The sequence below is a fragment of the Anarhichas minor genome, unplaced genomic scaffold (assembly GCF_050575085.1).
Source record: "Anarhichas minor isolate MPS153535 unplaced genomic scaffold, ASM5057508v1 ptg000054l, whole genome shotgun sequence".
Lineage (NCBI taxonomy): Eukaryota > Metazoa > Chordata > Actinopteri > Perciformes > Anarhichadidae > Anarhichas > Anarhichas minor.
The window spans coordinates 3385542-3403378 of NW_027466500.1; the positions used below are offsets into that span (position 1 = coordinate 3385542).

The window sequence follows — 17837 nt, forward strand, 5'->3', positions numbered from 1 at the left end:
AGGGGCGTCTTACTTATTAGGCACAAACACACACATGAATGTTTGCACATATGTGCTTAGAAACATACACAACTGCTGAGCAAAGTTCTCCTGCCATTTACGGGCTGCATATAAAAAGAGCAGCTATAAACGCCATATTAAATCCACCTTTATTACGATAAATACCAGCACTGTGGACGCATAAGAAGCAATACTGTGCAGCTTTGAAATATTAAAAAGTTAAAATCAATCTGGGGAACAATTTTAGCACTTTCTTCTATGCTTCTTTCGATGCTAATTCTGACCTTTTAGATTCAGCCAAATCTGCTGTGGCAGCTCTAATAGCCGTCCGTCTTGTCTAGGCTAATTCATAGAAGTGTGTCAGGGTACCTCAGGGGGTAGAGAAGGCTCAGGGAGAAAAATAAAGTGCTATGGCAGGAATTCACAAAGCCTGTTGGTACAGTATTGTGTGAAATGTAGCCATCAGATGAAAGCCTGCTGGCTTCAGTCTATTTTTGATAGTCTGGTTATGGTTTCAACACAGCACTGCAGTCGGTGTAAATACAGCTTAATCACGTACAGATTATTAAATAAACAGCAGCATATTTTTATTCGAGCATGTGCAGTGTGCGCTTGCTCTGATGTGTTTTTTGGAGGTGAGTAGTGAAACATCAACATGCTCCGGCTCCTGTGTACATAATGACTTTGATATCTTCAGTATTTGTTCTCACTTTACTGGATGATGTAAAGTCGTCCCTGGTATGACAATGACAGTTGAGCTTTATCCAACTCGATCTATATTCATGTGTTTTTTTCGTCCACGCCGTGCTTTTGAACCGGCTGGAGCAAAACTGCGGTTGCGTCAGTTACCAGATCTTAAGTCCTGTGATCCATATTCATGTTCAGCGTCCCCTGTCACCCCTGCAGCTGCTGCCCTCACGGGGAATGACACAGTTTTTGTTTATAATTATCATGCATTCTCTGCCAGCGTGGATTGATTATACCCATGCTACTTCGTGTCCCCAATATAATTTCTTGCCAGCAGGAATTTTACCGCTGCACAATCGCAGAAGAGGAAATGTAAGTTGTACGCAAGACCTCGCTGGCATACAGTGCTTATTGTGTACTGAATGGAAAAACAAGCTCTTATACAAACCGAAGGATAAAGGACTTACATACTGTACTGCACTGTAATAATATTGGCACTACTGAGACTCCTCTGCTGTGAGAAGAAGCCAGAAATAGTTTGAGTGCGCCAGGCCTTTGCCACACTGAATTACAGATGACAAGGTTCAAGGTTTTGTTATTAGCTGTCATGGTTCTGTCGAGTATTTCTCACAGTCATCTGGCATGGATACTAAAAAGCAATAACATAAACATTTGCAAGCTCAACCTAGAGGTGCTGTATATGATATATTTAAACAACAGCTACTCATTTGGGCGTCTGTTAAGGAAAATATTATGACCAACATATTTCCCATTTTCTCTTATTCTAAAGCTATTCTCCGAAACTGCTGACCTTCCTCTCCCCTCCCCCACTCCTCCAGAAACCTAACACTCCTTATGTGCACATTGCTTAAATCAACAGTATTTTGAAAGTTAGTGAGGCAATCAAGTTTGAGGCAAAGCAGTTGAGTGGAGCGCGCCCCCCCCTCTTCCTCTTGCTCTTTTTCATTTGTCCTATATTCCCCAGGTCTCTTACTTGGCACAGAAACTATATATTTCACGCTCAGCTCAGTGTGTTTTGTTTGAAATATCTCTCACTCCGTGCTGGTTTGATTTTTATTAAAAAGAAACATTTCCAGTGCAATCCTTTGGAATCCTTTTTTTTGTACTCCTCCAGGGTAGGAGTACAAAAAAACACAATTCATTGCTTCAGTATATTAACGTTGTCCAGATGTACTAATCATAAACAGAATTATACAGTCTATTTTTGTAATGTGTTGTGCGTGTGTGCTAGTTTGGTACATCTGTGGCTTCTCTGTGTGTATTTACAAGGGTGTTTTCTACATGTCTGAGTTAGTTGCATCTGTGTTTGACAGGAAAATAACGATTTCCTGTTCAGTTACTCGTCCTCAAACTGAAACTGATACTGAAAAATACTTCACTGGCGTAAAAGAGGTGGGGAAAATCTGAAAACCAGTAAACATGCTTAAATTCCAAACCTGTACTTTGAGATACTATCTATAAAAACATGCAGTCCTGCTAGCTTGATTGGGTTGGGTCACCAGATGAACATACAGTATGATGTCATTGTTTCCACAACTTGAACCACTTTCTCACTCGCTCTTTAAACATGAAATCAGATTAGATGTGATATGCATAGGCTAGTATCGTCCCATGACAGCCCCGTCTGTTAATGTAATAGGCAAACTGCTTGCTAAGCTCGTGTTTTCCCATCTCCTCTGCAGATTTGTGTTAACCACCAGCCCATGAATTTTTCATCGGCCATATGTCGATGGTATACAGAGGCCATGGAGGAGAAATTTAGAGGAGAAAAGAGCACACATTGTAGCTGCATAGTCTCATTTCACAATCAGGACGTGGACTCTTTATAACAATAAACTGAAGATCTGGTAAAATTATGGTTTGACACAAAATGAAAGATGCACTATAGGCTGCAGAGCATACAGTTTAACTTAACATGCCATGCTATGTGACGAGCATTAACACACTGTGAGCAGGATGTGTCTTATTTAATGCTCTAATATTCATGGTATGCACCGGCTGAATTGATGCTACAGTGCTATTTTAACTAAAATCATTTTACTTCTATTGCTGCTTATTTATTTTTGGCAAACAGCGCAGAGAGATAAATAAGCATCTGGGTTTTAGGTGAGATTCTTTTTAGAAGTCTGGACCTGTTATTTACAGTGCAAAGGTTTGTCAGTGAAGCAGCGCTGCTTGTCGAGGATAATTGACCAGTAGAGGAAGAAAGAGCATCCAGGTATACTCTTAGTTCAGTTACAGGATCATAACATGTCACCCTATTTCTGTCTACGCCACTTTAACAGTTTCGGTTTTATTTCCTCACTAAAATCGTTCTGAACAGCCTCCCCTGAATGTCCAGCTGTCAAAGTCTAGATGAGAGCAGTGAGGTGTTGATAAACTCAACAAAAACGATTCAATTATATATCGCCACACGCTCACAGCAATAAGCTCAAATGCAGCAGAGAGTAATAATGCGATCTTTAATTGCCCTGGGTTTTGCCTCTCAGGCCACATACATTGTGATATGCAGAGGATGTGCTTGCAGCCTGAGAGGGAGACCGCAGTCACTACTTTAAGCTGAAAATGAAATTCATATTTTTCTAAAAAAAGATGCTGGAATTGAACAATCAAATTTTAAATATTGATAAGACAGAAATGACAGTGTTCTTTATAGTGTGGATTCCCATACAATAGCATGTGATGTTAAGTAGGGATTATGTGTTAATAATACAGTAATTGACACGGCATTTCTATTTTTTTCTTTCATTTTAGACTATATAGTTTTGTGGGAAGCAGGATATTACCAATGCCATGAAAATGTGGTATTTTCTATGTTTATAAAATCATGTCGAGTGCAGGAAATAACATTTACACAAATTTAGTTTAGTCTGAAAACCAAACCTATACGCTCTTGAATATTTATTTATATTGGAGATTTCCTCCTTTTTCAGGCAGACATTTCTTTTCATTTCACTTCAGCATGAAAATCTGTTTTCAGTAACATAAAATCTACTTTATATATAGGTGATCCAGCACAGTGAAACATTTAGTCAGCTTTTTATTGTCACCCTATCATCATATGTTATTGCAGCTGTGAGTGTTTTGAAATCTCTCCCTGTTGCTGCATTTGCAGAAACTCCGACATCCAAGTTTGAGAGTTGTCTGCCAAGTAGGAACCATTTCAAATGAAAGTAACAACTAAATTCACATTATCCTATTTGGTGTGTGGTTTTCTTCAGGGTATAATTTTCTGTCAACACATCGTAGTTAATGAATGCAGTGTTTTGTTTTTGGTGGGAAACTTTTAAACATTGGATGTCGGAGTGTCCTTAAACGCACCACCAAAGAGAGTTTTCAGACTTGTTCCTGCTTGCAACTCTGATACCACAAGATGTTAACATTGACAGAAAATAATAACTGTGTTGAAATGTTGAATGTGAAGGATCATTCATCAAGTACCTTTCATATCGCTGCATGTTGATTTTCGTAGCAAATTAAAATGTCTCAAATGTAGGATATGAATCAAAGAATTTATGTTGTAAAAGTGATTTGGTATGTGAACATAGCTCCCTGAAAATGCACAAAGTGATTAACCACTCTGACTTTGGCATGATGGTTACAAATACTTTGACAGGTCATTATCAGGCTTGGAGATGTATAAAAAAAAGAAAGAGTTGTGTAATTTAAAACTGCAGAGCATGTTACTAATTACTTTACACTTCAGCTGACCAGGCCGGCTTGACCTCATTCATAATGGCTTAGATGATTATTCCATTAATACACTTGTCAAATGTGGAAGAGCCACTGTTGGTGAGCATAGTTTTAAATCAAGCAAGATTATGACTTACATGATAAAAAGATACCGTGGGTTTGTAGCTGGTATAAAGACGACATATTGTGAGTCATATTTTCACAAAATCCCAGATGTGAGTTGTGATACAGCTCCTGAATGTCCCTGATAAAAATGACAGAACAGCATGTTGCAACCTGGAGCGAACACGTCTGACTCATCAGTGTAATTGTAGATGCTGTTTACAAAGTCTGTCTCTGCTTGTGAGGCTGGTGTAGAAACGGCTCACAGGGTTGCTGGGTTAAGTGTCGGGCATCTTTCCCCATGTCTGCAGGTAGAGGCTTGTTGCCGGTTGTTGTTTCGGATTTAGATTTTAAGTGACGTCAAAAATCATTGTTGCACCATTGTGACATGATGACAGCGAGGATTAAACCAGAAGTGATGAATGTGGTTCATGTTTCCAGGTTGTTGTTTTATCCCCAAATATGAAGCAGACATTTCTTGGGTGAAAAGAACGCCTACAGTGTCACTGCTGGCAGCTGCTTTAGAAATGTATTTAATAAAGTTTTCATGAATACTTTCATATTTAAGAACATTTTAAATACCAAGAGCAGGAGAGAGCCTGTGGTGTTGTTTAAATTATTTGTAGATTATTTGAATAAACTGACAAAAATACAATACCAAGAAAAAAAATTAACGAAAGATAAAAGTATCCATTGGCCTATTTTGTTGTGGGAATGATGATTATTTATAATCACCATGGCTTAATGTCGCGTAGCTTTTCAAAAATGATAAAGTCCCCATGATTGGGCTCATTGGCCGACTCAATCCCATCAAGTGTAACTAGAGCGTGATCTATTAGAATACATATGTTTTATTGATGTATGGGCTTCTTGTTTATCCTGGCATTCATTTATTTATAGGTCGATGCTGTGATTTTCCTTTTCCTCCAGTAATGAATAGGATAAGCCTTGAAGCTTATCCACTGCTCCCTTTCATCTCACCCTCTCTCTCTCTCTCTCTCTCTCTCCCCAAAAAGCCAAATTGAAATACTGTATTTTTAAAGCCCCGGTCCCAAAGAGTTGTTGCTGCAGTCTGTCAGTATCAATGATGTGGAAGCGTTTGAAGGTTATCCCGTTTTTAGCAAATCCTCTACATTATGTAACTTTAACTATGTTTTATATTTGGCACTTCCTGAACAACAGGGTGTGTATTATTTGGGACAGTCCCTCTGCGTGCTCTTAACATTTCTGTGCAAAATTAGATTTATTTTTCAATGTCCTCCCCCTGGAACAATAGCCATTAAGAGCTACTTGCCAACACTGAAGTGACATGTTCACTTGTCAGATATTTACAGCCTGTATTCTGTCCTTGTGTATTCGTTTATTTTTGTCCTGACAGCAAAGCTGAGTTGTTACAGATTAAATGCTCACAGAGAGATACTTTGCCTTGGTGGAGTTCAGCCAACACTACCCAGGTTTTTGTCTTGTGTGTGTGTGTGTCTTGAGCTAAATACTGGGTGATGCTCTGAAGTTCTCCAGGGTCAGAGGTCATTGCCTTCCTCAGTGTATGTGTCAGTCAGTGGATCTGGGTTAAGCTTAAACCCAGCCATGTCTCAATGTGATGTGTGTTAATAAGTACTTAACAGGCGGCGCTACCGTCATGAGGCGATCACATGAGGTGGACGGAATGAAAAAAGGAAAGAAATGATTTTCTCCCTATAATTACAGCTTATTTTGACTATAAATTAAGTTAGTAAAAATACTCTTGTAAAACATGTGACACTGTGACTGCGTACCATAATTGTCTATTTACTCTGCAAATGGAAAGTGGGAGTCGACAGCCTTTATGAGTTTGCGCGGTGGTAAAGTACACACATTCACACCCCTGTTGGAACACACATCCCAATGAATCCGATGAGAATGATTTCATAATCCGTCGCAATAATAAACTTCTTTGAACAGTTTAATTGGCTCTTCCTGGAACGGCACGGCTTCGCTTCATTTGATCTGATGAAAGAGTAATGTTGCTTCTCCCCAGGGGGAGAATGCACAACGGCGCACAAATAATGAATTAAGAACACTACCCTTTTTTTTTTCTCTCCTGATGACTGCCATAATAAAGCAGCAAAATTCACACAGCACTTATACCACTTTCCCCCTAAATTGCTTTCATGTTTACTTGCTTATGTATTTAATTTTTAGAGCTTGTTTTAAGTGAAAATAATCCTGATTCCTGGAAGGGTAATGGATTGAGGTCACATGGAAATTGAAAGCGCCATTGTCATCAGACACAATTGGAAACGTTCCAGAAACATTCCCTACATGTGATTCTGTGAAAAGTCATACTCACTGTAAACTGTTCAGGAAACACAACTACTTTGAATAGCCTGTATGGCAAGGAGAGGAATTTGATTTAAGGGCATCTGGTGTATGTAAAAGCGTAACTGAAGTAGTCTATGCAAAGGAGGAAAAGGGGGATATGTAAAATTGAAACTGACAAAGTCATGACAGTTTAGGAGAATGTCCTCTCTCCTCGGCTGAGGAATATTAACAGTGACGGTCTGAATGGAGAGTCTGTGTACAGCAACAGTATGGTCACAGAAATGAGCTCATTACTGGCAAATACATTATGTATGTGCACATACACACATTTAACTTTACTATTGTGGTGAGAGGATGCCATTTACATGCCCATCTGCTAATTGTAAACCCCCGAACATGCTTGAACCTGATGGCATGGAAATCGGTGTAAAACCAAAACCATAACCTCAGCCGAAATTATCCTCAACTCTATCCCTGAAAAATCTCTTTCCCTAGTTGTGCTTGGCAAGAAATCCTTTACACACTCACACACACACACACACACATACACACACACACAGAGAGACATTTTAACAGTGCTCATAGTCGAAGAAACAAGAAGAACGATTAACACAATATTATAATCGCGTGATAAAAATACGGGAGAGTATTTTTAATTTCCTGGTAAACAACACACACTTGCTGAGAAGTGGGCTTGTCTCCATGGCAACGCTAGTCAGAGCGTGCCCGGCCTAGCGTTTTGACAGGTTTCTCCTGATGATGATTGATAATTACTACCTGACTTGTTGTCCCCGTCTCCACAAACATATGGCAGGAGCTGCCCTCCGCCATATATCTGCCAAAATGTCCCCTTTTCTGATAATAGCTTTTTAATGTTGCGTTTTGTTGTGCATGCATAGCAATCACACACACACACACACACACACACACACATGCTCAACCCCACCCCTTTGTAATTACATTTACTGCCGCTCACATAGTTGTTACAGAAAGGAAAGAGAAATAGATAGGAGAAGCAGGCGAGTGGGAGAAAGTCAAAGAAAGAGGCGGAGGAAGGGGGGGTTGAATTGATTTCACTTTGAATTGATGTGTTCCTCCCAGTGCTGCTGGATTTAAATTTGACAAATTGTCAGGATTAACACAAAGAAGCAGCATTTTTTTATTATTTTTTTATTTTTTACAGTATAGTCACATATTAGAATATAAACACCAGATAATAGCGCTGGTGTGGTGGGCTGCAGTTTAAAATGGCAAGCGAGACTGTTTATTCCATATCCATGCGCGCAGTATTATATTATGCGGTGTGTTCGCATGCATAAAGCTCATATTTAGATGCAATTGGAAGCAATCTTGTTATATTCACAGAGGCCATAGAGGAGGACAACAATCTATAAACATGATTTATCTACTGCGCATTATCTACCAAGGCATTAGCATAGTCTCTCTATTGTGGATCTTATTACCTGACTGTATACTGAAACCTCAGACTAAAACTTCAGACCTGACCAGAATTTTAAACATCAACCAAACTCAAATGAAAGATTGAAGTGAATTAGTATTCCTCCTACAGTACAGTACAGTAATACACAGTTAGTATGAGAGTAGATAGTGATTCCTGTGTTTTTTGAGATGCTTCTCAGAATTGGCACGTTTACATTGATTTTATTTACACCCATTCAGTTAATTGGCCTCAATGACCTCCCCTTCCAGGAACAGGAACACTGTCCGCAACCCTCTCACTCATTATGTCTTGGCTTCCGCGAGTTGAATCTAATGAACCAAGTACCTGATTTTACATGTCTGTAGTTCCAGAAGGGCAGGACAACTTGTTCACATACATCCCATTGGTTCATATTAATGCTCGGCGCACCTGCAGCTGCAAAAGCGCGGCGCTCAGTGGAAACCGAAGTCATTTCTAATATTGTGTGATTGAGGTCTGCCACAGGCTACGGCTACAGACAGGCTCTGTGAAGGAGATAATGATGCATGCACACACAGCTGTCAGTCAGCCAGCTAAGGGGAATTGTCTTGAGGAAAATAAAAACAGACTTGCTGATATAATGCAGTATTTGTATAGGAAATGATGGGTTTGGGAAATAGAGGGGAACGGGGTGTCAGAGCTGTTCCAACAAGGAGAGGAGATCTGGTGAGAATCTAACCCACACCAGAAAATCTCACATGGGTTCCTGTCTCTTAGTGTCAAGATATTTATACATTCATACTTAACACATGGGTGCCCATTAGACAAAGGGATTTTAACCAAAGGAGACGGTGTCTTTTTTTCACTTAACACTATTGGTATCGAATCATGCAGATATTCGTGTCTTAATTTGTTCAGAAGTTTTCGTCTCCACCCCCCAAAAATTGAGATAAATGTGATTTAGTTTGTGGTGCTCACAGCCTTGACAATGACATTGAAAGCAACCTTTCTTTCCAGAAACATTGCCCTTGTTTCTCTGAATAATCCACAGATTATTGGGGGGGAGGGGGTCATTTCTTCAGTAGAAAGTAGTTCCAAGGATATGGACACATGTTTGTTGAAAGCTGCTACATACAACTTTACTGTTTCCTTTCAATCTCACCATTCTCATCAACCTTGTTTCAGGCAGCAGCTGTTTTCCTCTTCTTGTTGACCTGTTCAGCACCAAACCGAAGACAGACAAATGTAGCTGGAAGATGGGAGCATTCATCAGATATAGATTCAGATATTTCCCTCAGGAGTTGGTAGAGACCAAAACAGAGTGATAGGGAAGAGTGAATATTGGACTTACCCTGCAACAAATGTGACTCCAAATGAATGCTAATGTTGCTCCACGTCTGCTGTATGTGAAAATTGGCAACTGTTATTTCCTAACAACTGCCCCATAACTATTTTACAAGGTGATAAAAATGCCACTGTTGTGTTTTCAGCTTGTCCCGCTCAAAAATAATCAATTAGTGCAGTTTTAAATATATTTTTTTCAATGCTGCGAGCATCACAAGCGAAATTAAATTAAGCCCCTTTGTAATTGGACATTTCAGACCTCTCAGATATCTCAAAACATGAAAATTCGGTTATGCAAATGAAAAGACTCCAAATGCACTATAATATAGAGGTTGAGAGACAATCAAAGTGCTGTGTGGAGAGACCTGTTTACAAGAAGCTGTTGAGGACTTGCGGATGAGTCGGCTGCACCTCGGGGGACTGTTGTTAGAGCTCTTTTAGTAACAAGCCGGACTAATCCCCGCCTTTCACTCAGGCACATGCTCTAATAGCCATGTGTTACAGTGGGGTTTGTGTCAGTAGTCAGGACGAGAGTTCCTGACACAGGTGCTCTCTCCAAACACAAAACTGATACATTTTTCTCTCGTCTTGGTGGTGTTTGCTGCCTTTTTCCTTCATCTGTCTCTTTCTCTCTCTCTCTCTCTCTCTCTCTGTGTGATTCTGTTACTCCTCTCCCTTCCTCCCTCCCTCCTTCTCTCCGTCTATTTTATTGGAAGGTGAGGTTGTGTTTGTGTAATAGCAGTAACTAGTATCCATTGTCATGCCTAAGATGGAGCCAAATCCTCATTAAATTCAGAATAGCTCTCAGCCACAGCAGTACGAAAATATCTTCTTATGTTGCATTCACGGGCGAAAACAGGCAAGAAAATAACACCAGTGTTGAAAATGTTTCAGTGTTATTGATGGTAAACCCCCTGAGGTTTGCCTAATATGTAACACTGTATTGTTACATTCTGCTGTGAAATGTTGTGCAGTTTATTAACGATGATCTCCCTCTGTATAATTATGAGAAATTAATTAACACTTGTATCATCTATCAACCTACGGAGGTTTTGATGATTAATAAAAAACAGTGTTCTCTGTCCACCCACACACTCTGTCTCACTCTGTGGGCACATTGTGTAATTTTTGATGATTGCAAGGATAGAGATGCTTGAAGTAATACTGTTCATTAAAAGCATTTTGTGCTGTCAGTGTGTCTCCAATGACTGTGTGCGGAAACGTGCCTCGAGCGCAGGAACAGAGGAATAACTCTGCTGTCAGATGTGACAAAGTGAGAATTATGAGCCCGTCAGAAATGCTTGATATTAGTGCGTGAAATGCGACGTTGGCTACAGTCAGTAACAAAATGATCGAGAGGAGGGAGTGCTTGATGCTCACTACTAGTCTGTGGTTGCTCTAGCAGACAAAATTATTTTTTTCAGGTATTTTAAATCCTGCTGTCATTTACATCCATATTTACTAGCTTGTTGTGTTCTTCTTCCCTGCCTTTGTTGACACGTTGATGCATTTCTTGGCACATTGCCGCCACCTGTAGTCACCCGTGTGTATCCGTCTCTGTGTGTGTGTGTGTGTGTGTGTGTGTGTGTGTGTGTGTGTGTGTGTGTGTGTGTGTGTGTGTGTGTGTGTGTGTGTGTGTGTGTGCATGAGATAAACAAAATGGGGAACGACTCATGAAAAAAAAACGTTCCAGAGCACTAATAGAGATCAAAACCTCTCCTTGGAACCTTAACCTGCATTATAACAATAATAATACAACAGCAATAATGTGACCTAAATGTACGTATTATTATTGCAAAAACCTGAAAATCTCTTTCCACCATTTTTGTTGTTGAGATTCGGGAAACTCAACCGGGGGCAAAACAATGTAGATTAGAGCTTGTCTCTGAGTACGACATAAAGTAAATATAAATTAGCCACCTGGCCCAGGGTTCATACGTATGAGGCAAAAACTCTGATTTATGTCAAATTTAGTATTATTTGAAAAGCTTTAAAAGGTTCTGCGGATTGACCCAATATATGTTGTTTCACCTGAATCTCTACAACAGAGGTGGCGAGTGCAACGCTGTTATGACCCATTGTCAGAACCACTAGTGCAGTCTGATAAAATACCATAATTAATATTGCTAGCGCTATGTGGAACTGATTAAAGCCTTGATGAATGAACTCTCCTCTCATATTAGATTTAAATACATGATTATGAATACTCAGCATAATTGACTTATAAACTTCGTTCTGAATTACTACTATATTTTATAGGCAAATCTCCCTAAAAAAATAGTAAGTAAAAATAATTTATATATATATATATATATATATACACACACTAGGAAATGTGCTGTGTACATATGTGCTCAGTTAGAAACTGTTGCTCAGGCATGTTTCTCAATCAAATAGAAACACAGAAACCTAATTTTTCCATCACCTCCTCAAACTGTGGTCAGAAACATGCCGTCCTTGAGCAGAAACACTTGAAATCTCTCCAGCCTTTGAGGTCTTTGATGTAGAGTGAAGACGCGCCGTCGCCTGTCACTGCTGGCTGAGGAATCAGTCATCGCTGCCTTTTTTTATATTCTCTCTGGTACTGTTAACTTGCTGCTTTTGAGCCTCCCTTGTCACATCCCTGTGCCTCCAGTGGAGTTAAAATGTTCCACCAAAGTGTAATATCACTTCACTGATCGCACATTTAATGCTCCGCTGCTCTACAGATTAAAGTCGGTGTCTCAAGAGCTGTATCAGAGGCTGTTTTGTATCATGATTTGTCAGGTTTCATTCATTATTTGTTATGTTTTATTTACTTTGGTTTATTTTTTTTTCACTCTGACAGGTGATGTTATTGTTCCTTATGAATCATATTTTGGAACCCATGACTCATATTCTATTCAATTCTATTTTATTGCAGTCAAGTTTCATTTCAATTACAAAACTCTGCTTCTGTTTTCCATCTAAAAAGTTTTCAGCCGTATTATGGCTTCATTATCAGGATCTTTTTATTTTTACATCCATAAAAATGCATCTGGCCAGTGCTTACAGGGTTTAAGTACTGTCTGTCATGGAGCCTTGTGTTTTATGACTGGCTGTAAATTTCCAAGGAACCACTGTAACCGTGTATGCCAGACCATGAGCAACCTTCTTTGTCTGTGTGTGGGCGTATTCATAGCTACAGTTTCATTTACAAATCCGTCCCAGGAGAGTAATCCTTCTCACCTGCGCAGATTCATATCCGTCCTGAAGCTGTGGTCGTTGTGGTATGCATTCGTCGGATATTTTACCGACGACTTCACGCTGTGTTTGGTTAAAAATGTTTGAAGTCCTCTGCCCCTTCATCATGTGACTCATTAAGGAGTGACTTCAAATTGACTGACTGGATCTCTCTTAGAGAATTCACATCGATAATAACGGAGCTGGAATATAACTCTACTCTATGTCTTTGTGCTGCCTAAATGACTTCAATGGTTAACGTTATATATATTATATATTATTTAATCTAAAGATCTGGTTTGTTTCAACATTTATTAACGGGATGTTTCGTCACTTTACTTGGTATTTATATGCTGCCCTTTTGGTCTTGTCACTCTGATCTCATAAAAGCTTTGTAAACTTAAGACATGACTTGAGACATTACTTGTTCATACAGGAGGTGAATTATGATTAAAAATGGTTCTGTATTGTTTTGTATTCCGTTCTGTCCTGGGGGACACACTGTACTATACAGACAAGGCCGTGTATTGCAACATGAATGTTACCCTTGGCAGAGAGCTATGCTGATAATTGCTGAGTGGGTGTCAGGCCTTTTGTGAATTTGCAACCAAGTGAGATGACAAAATATGCCAAAACATGTTTTTTTTACCTACCACTACTTGCTCTAGTCATGCCTCCCTCGTCCTCCCCCAGCTCCTCCCTCACCTCTGAACTTGGACCTCATTGTTGGGAGAGGAAGTTGAAGTTAAACTGCAGAATTTAAGAGTTCGAGTGAAGACAAGAGTTTAATTTGCAGATTAATAGTTAATTATTCAGTCAGTCACAGTTCATCTGCATGGGGGATGAAAGCTCTTTGATGTAACTATCTCATACTTAATATTCACATAATTATTAAATATTATTTAGTAACCTGATGTTGAGCCAGAGTTGTGTTGTCCATCATTAACTTTTTCACTCTGTACTTTGGTATTTCTCAACGGCTTTTATAAGTGATTTATTTCAACTTGACCTTTATGATCAACATTGATAACAGCCTCATTTCCATTTCCTTAAAATGATTACTGAGAAGATTGCAAAGAAAATCGTTAAATAACGGTTCCTCCACTCCTGGATTCTAGAGTTTAATAAGACTACAAGTCTACAGCCACGCTAGCAGCTCTGGGAGGCTGTAGTTTTTGAGCTAAATGCTAACATCACCATGCTAACATGTAGTGATGTCAACTTTGTATGATGTTTACCATGTTAACTGTCTTTGTTTAGCAAGTTTGCAAGCTAACCTTTGCTAATTAAAGCTAGACACAAATGACAGGAGTTAGTATACCTGCAAAACTATTTTTGTGAAGTTGTGCCAGTCTACCCAATAGTTGCAGAGATAATTCACTTCGGCCCAAAGTCATGTACTGAACAACAGATCAAATTTGCCATCCTTTGACCCCCTAATAAAAGAGGTAACCACTGCACCATTTGTAGTTGTAACAGATTATTTCACTGATTAGTGTTATCCCAAACTGCTAAATGAAGACGTGATTCGGCCGCTAATCTACTTAAATAAATCAAAGTATGTTTTTAATTTCAGTTTGCCAATCAAATACAAAGTAATGTGCCCCATCAGAGTGATAATTTGTCCGTCTGATTTAAAGAGGACTTTTGAAACCACCCTCCTTTAAAGAGGCGATCATTAAGTTAGCACACGTAGATATTGAGCTTTTTTTCTCAGTCAATTTCGTGAGTGTTATCAACCGAGGCCTCCGTCAGTTGAATTCTCCAGCCGGCTTGAAATGTCTCTCCATTCCCAGCAGCCTCTCAATCAATCAGTCCATTTTGTTGTGGTTCCCTGTGGCTCTACTCTGTTGATGCATAGAACTGTCAGAACCCTTCCTGAGCTGTCTCTAATGACTTTTTCATTATCATCGACACCAACTGAATGGCAGTGAAACAGAGGTATTAGGGCTTGTATTTAATTGAATCTGAGGGGGGAGAAATTATCAGAAGAAGACGCGTCGTTGTAAAGCTATGAAGAGCTGAGAGCGTTCGACTGCACCCAGGGGTCAAGTTGTCAGGCTGTGCATCTCACCGCTATAGTCGCTGTGACTTCCATAGCTCAGGGGCTGTGCTCTGTGACAAGACATGATGGATTCACACCCCTGGGAATACCCTTTACCTGTGTGTGTGTATATATGTGTATGTGTGTGTGTGTGTGTGTGTGTGTGTGTGTGTGGGTGGTTGTGGGTTTGTGGAGGACCAGGAAAGAGTCCTCTGGTCACTCGTCTCCAAGTCATGTCAAAGACCCAGATAAGCAGAAAGCCACAGACTGAGAAATAAGTAACTCAGTGGGAAGCAAAAGGGAACTTGGCAGTTTGGTCAGCAGAGATTGTTGGTGTATGACTATAGTGCCCATTTTTGGCTTGTTGAGGAAATTACCATATACTTAAATGCTTTCTTTGGTTTCTAGTACAAAAAGAAAAAAACACTTAATGCCCACAGTGTGGTAAAAATATCACATCTCCCAGGGTGCAGTAAAATCATTACCGTGTGATGTTGGCTCTGTTTTTTGCAGACTATAAATGTCTGTGTTTCCATTCTAGAAAATCAATCTGCACAGAGTCAGTTTGATTTTCTTTGTGTTATTCTAAAGCTGATGACTCCTCCCTTATGCAACTCTGCCACAAGGAGAGCAGATCAGCAGTTCTGCACAACTTCTGCAGCACAGAAAGATCACCTGCACTTGGCCTTGTGTGCCTGTTAGTGTATGTTTACAAAAATACACAATGCACCATTTGACCCCAGTGTACAGTAATATCTGCTTGTGTTGTTTAACTAGTGCTTAGTTTGTCCTTCGTAAGAAAGTCGATAGATTTAAACTCGCTGTCGTATCGCCATCTGTTATGCTGCAGCATTTTCTTACGCAGCAGTATTTGACCTGATGAAATATGTAAACAGACAGGCAGGTTATGTAACTCAGTGTAGGGTGTCGGGGGTTTAGTGATTGGACTAAAAACAGAACCGCACTGAGAGTGTGACCTCACTCAGACCTACGCAACGTTTGTTTAAACTGATGTCACATCTTGAAAAATATATCTCCTAAAAACCTGCAGGAATTAGTCATATGTCACATAATCTTTGTGCTTTGTAAGATCGCATATGTGTTGTTAATGCAGTGTGCATGCCTGGCATGTGATCATCAGATACTTTTCTGAAGGTTTTAGTTGAAAAGCACATTTATTGTGATTTGGCATCTATTTATGCTTTGTGTTTTGCCTCCGCCAGGAGGATCATGCAATCGGTCACGCGTGTGTGTGCATATATGTGTGTGCATAACACTGCAATTGTCTGCCCGTTGACTCGTCACTCACTACTCTTAAGTGGCCCCTGGCCGATAGGGGCCACTCGTGATAACACAGATGAGTGCGCTAACTTTTAATGTTTTAGACGGTGTGTTTGACTAATAGCTAACAGCTAACGTAACTACCAGTACACAAACTGCTGAGTACATCGCCGCCACTCAGTTGCTGCTACGTGGGCAGATAGCTTGGTGAGATTAGTTTTGTTTTTGGCAATAGTATGAAGTGTCTTATACGGCGACATTAGGCCAATTGCCTACATACAATGCAATGCATACAATTGTTTTTGAGTTTCAATGAAGTGTGTTTTTATGGCGCCTTTCTCCCCATTAGTGTCTAGACCGGGGTTTGACAATTGTGGGTTATTCATTCAATCACACAATACAGCAGTTGTCGTTGCAGACACACCTGGCGGAGATCTGCACTCGACTGAGTGTACATTTCTACTTCCATATGGATTTCTTTACAGGGGCTCAAGCATAGCAAATTAGCTCAGGCTATAAACGCTATATGTGGCATTAAGTATGTGTCTTCAGAAATATACACAAGTAAATACGTAACTAATAGCGTTTATGTAATTTCTCAGCATGAGTGAGTAATTGGCAGAATAAAACAGGCAGAGTGAGCTTAAGAATGAAAACACATTGGCGGAAGAAAACACACCCAGTGCTAAGTACTAAGTAAAGATTACAGGGTTGAAAACATGTTTTTTTAGTGCAAAAGGGATGACAAATGCACAACAAATGCCCTTGGAATTTTCCCTGCACTGTTTCTCCACAACGTAGCGATTGTGAAAATAACAACATGGAGTGATAGGATGCTGAGTCGGGATCATTTTACCCTTTCTAATGACTGCCTCTTAGTTTTATTCACCTCCAGTGTTATTTTAACATTTTCATGATGGGAATTTGATCCGACAAAAATAATCACAGAGCCCTTTTGGCAGAGAACAACCTTGGATGTGATTTAATTGTCACTGCAGATGGAAAGAAAGAATGTTGATGCTGTGAAATACGTGACTGAACTTGGATTATTTGAAGTTTCTCTCTTTCTCTCTCCTTTGAGCTTATCTCTGTTTGTGTTGCTGCGTGGAGGCAAGGCACTCTGCCAAGAAGTTACATTACAGTCGCGGGTTGACATAAACGTGGGTGTACAAAGGACTTGGAAGGCTTAAATACTTTATTGTGTGTGTAATGTGAACTGAGCAATTATATCTGCCAGCCTTTCAAACAAAGAGCTCCTATCAGGCAGGTTCATGTGTTTTTAATTAACAGCGTTCAGCTTTAAGACGTGAGCAGGCTAACCAGAGAAATAAAGCCACGATGATCGGTACATCTGCGATGTTTTAGTGTAATGTAATTCTTTATTATGCTGATGGTGATGATGAGATGGCAACTGTGCGAGTCCTGATATCAAAAAAACAAGAACAAAAATATCCACTTTATAGATGTTTTTGTGAGATTTTGTTGCATCTGTATCAAATATTTCTTTCAGCAGAAACTGTTCTTCCCTTTGAGGGTTTACCAAATTTTCCCACTTACAGTATTATACTAAGACTGTTGCGACACCCTCATTTCAATTCCTAAAAATACATTTGTCTGAATTTAAATGTAGTTTCTCTTTCAGGCTGTGAGGGAATTTGAGGATTGTGTTTACTAGCACATTGGAGCAATTTGGCAGCCTGCTACCTCATTCACCACAATGTTGCACTAATCCAGTTTAAAAAT

At 39.7% G+C, this 17837-nt stretch overlaps 1 protein-coding gene across 3 annotated transcripts in view; it reads left to right on the top strand.

Moving 5' to 3' along the window:
- Positions 1-17837, top strand: part of arid5b (AT-rich interaction domain 5B) — a 72593-nt gene that overhangs the window by 33768 nt on the left and 20988 nt on the right. The window lies entirely within an intron of this gene.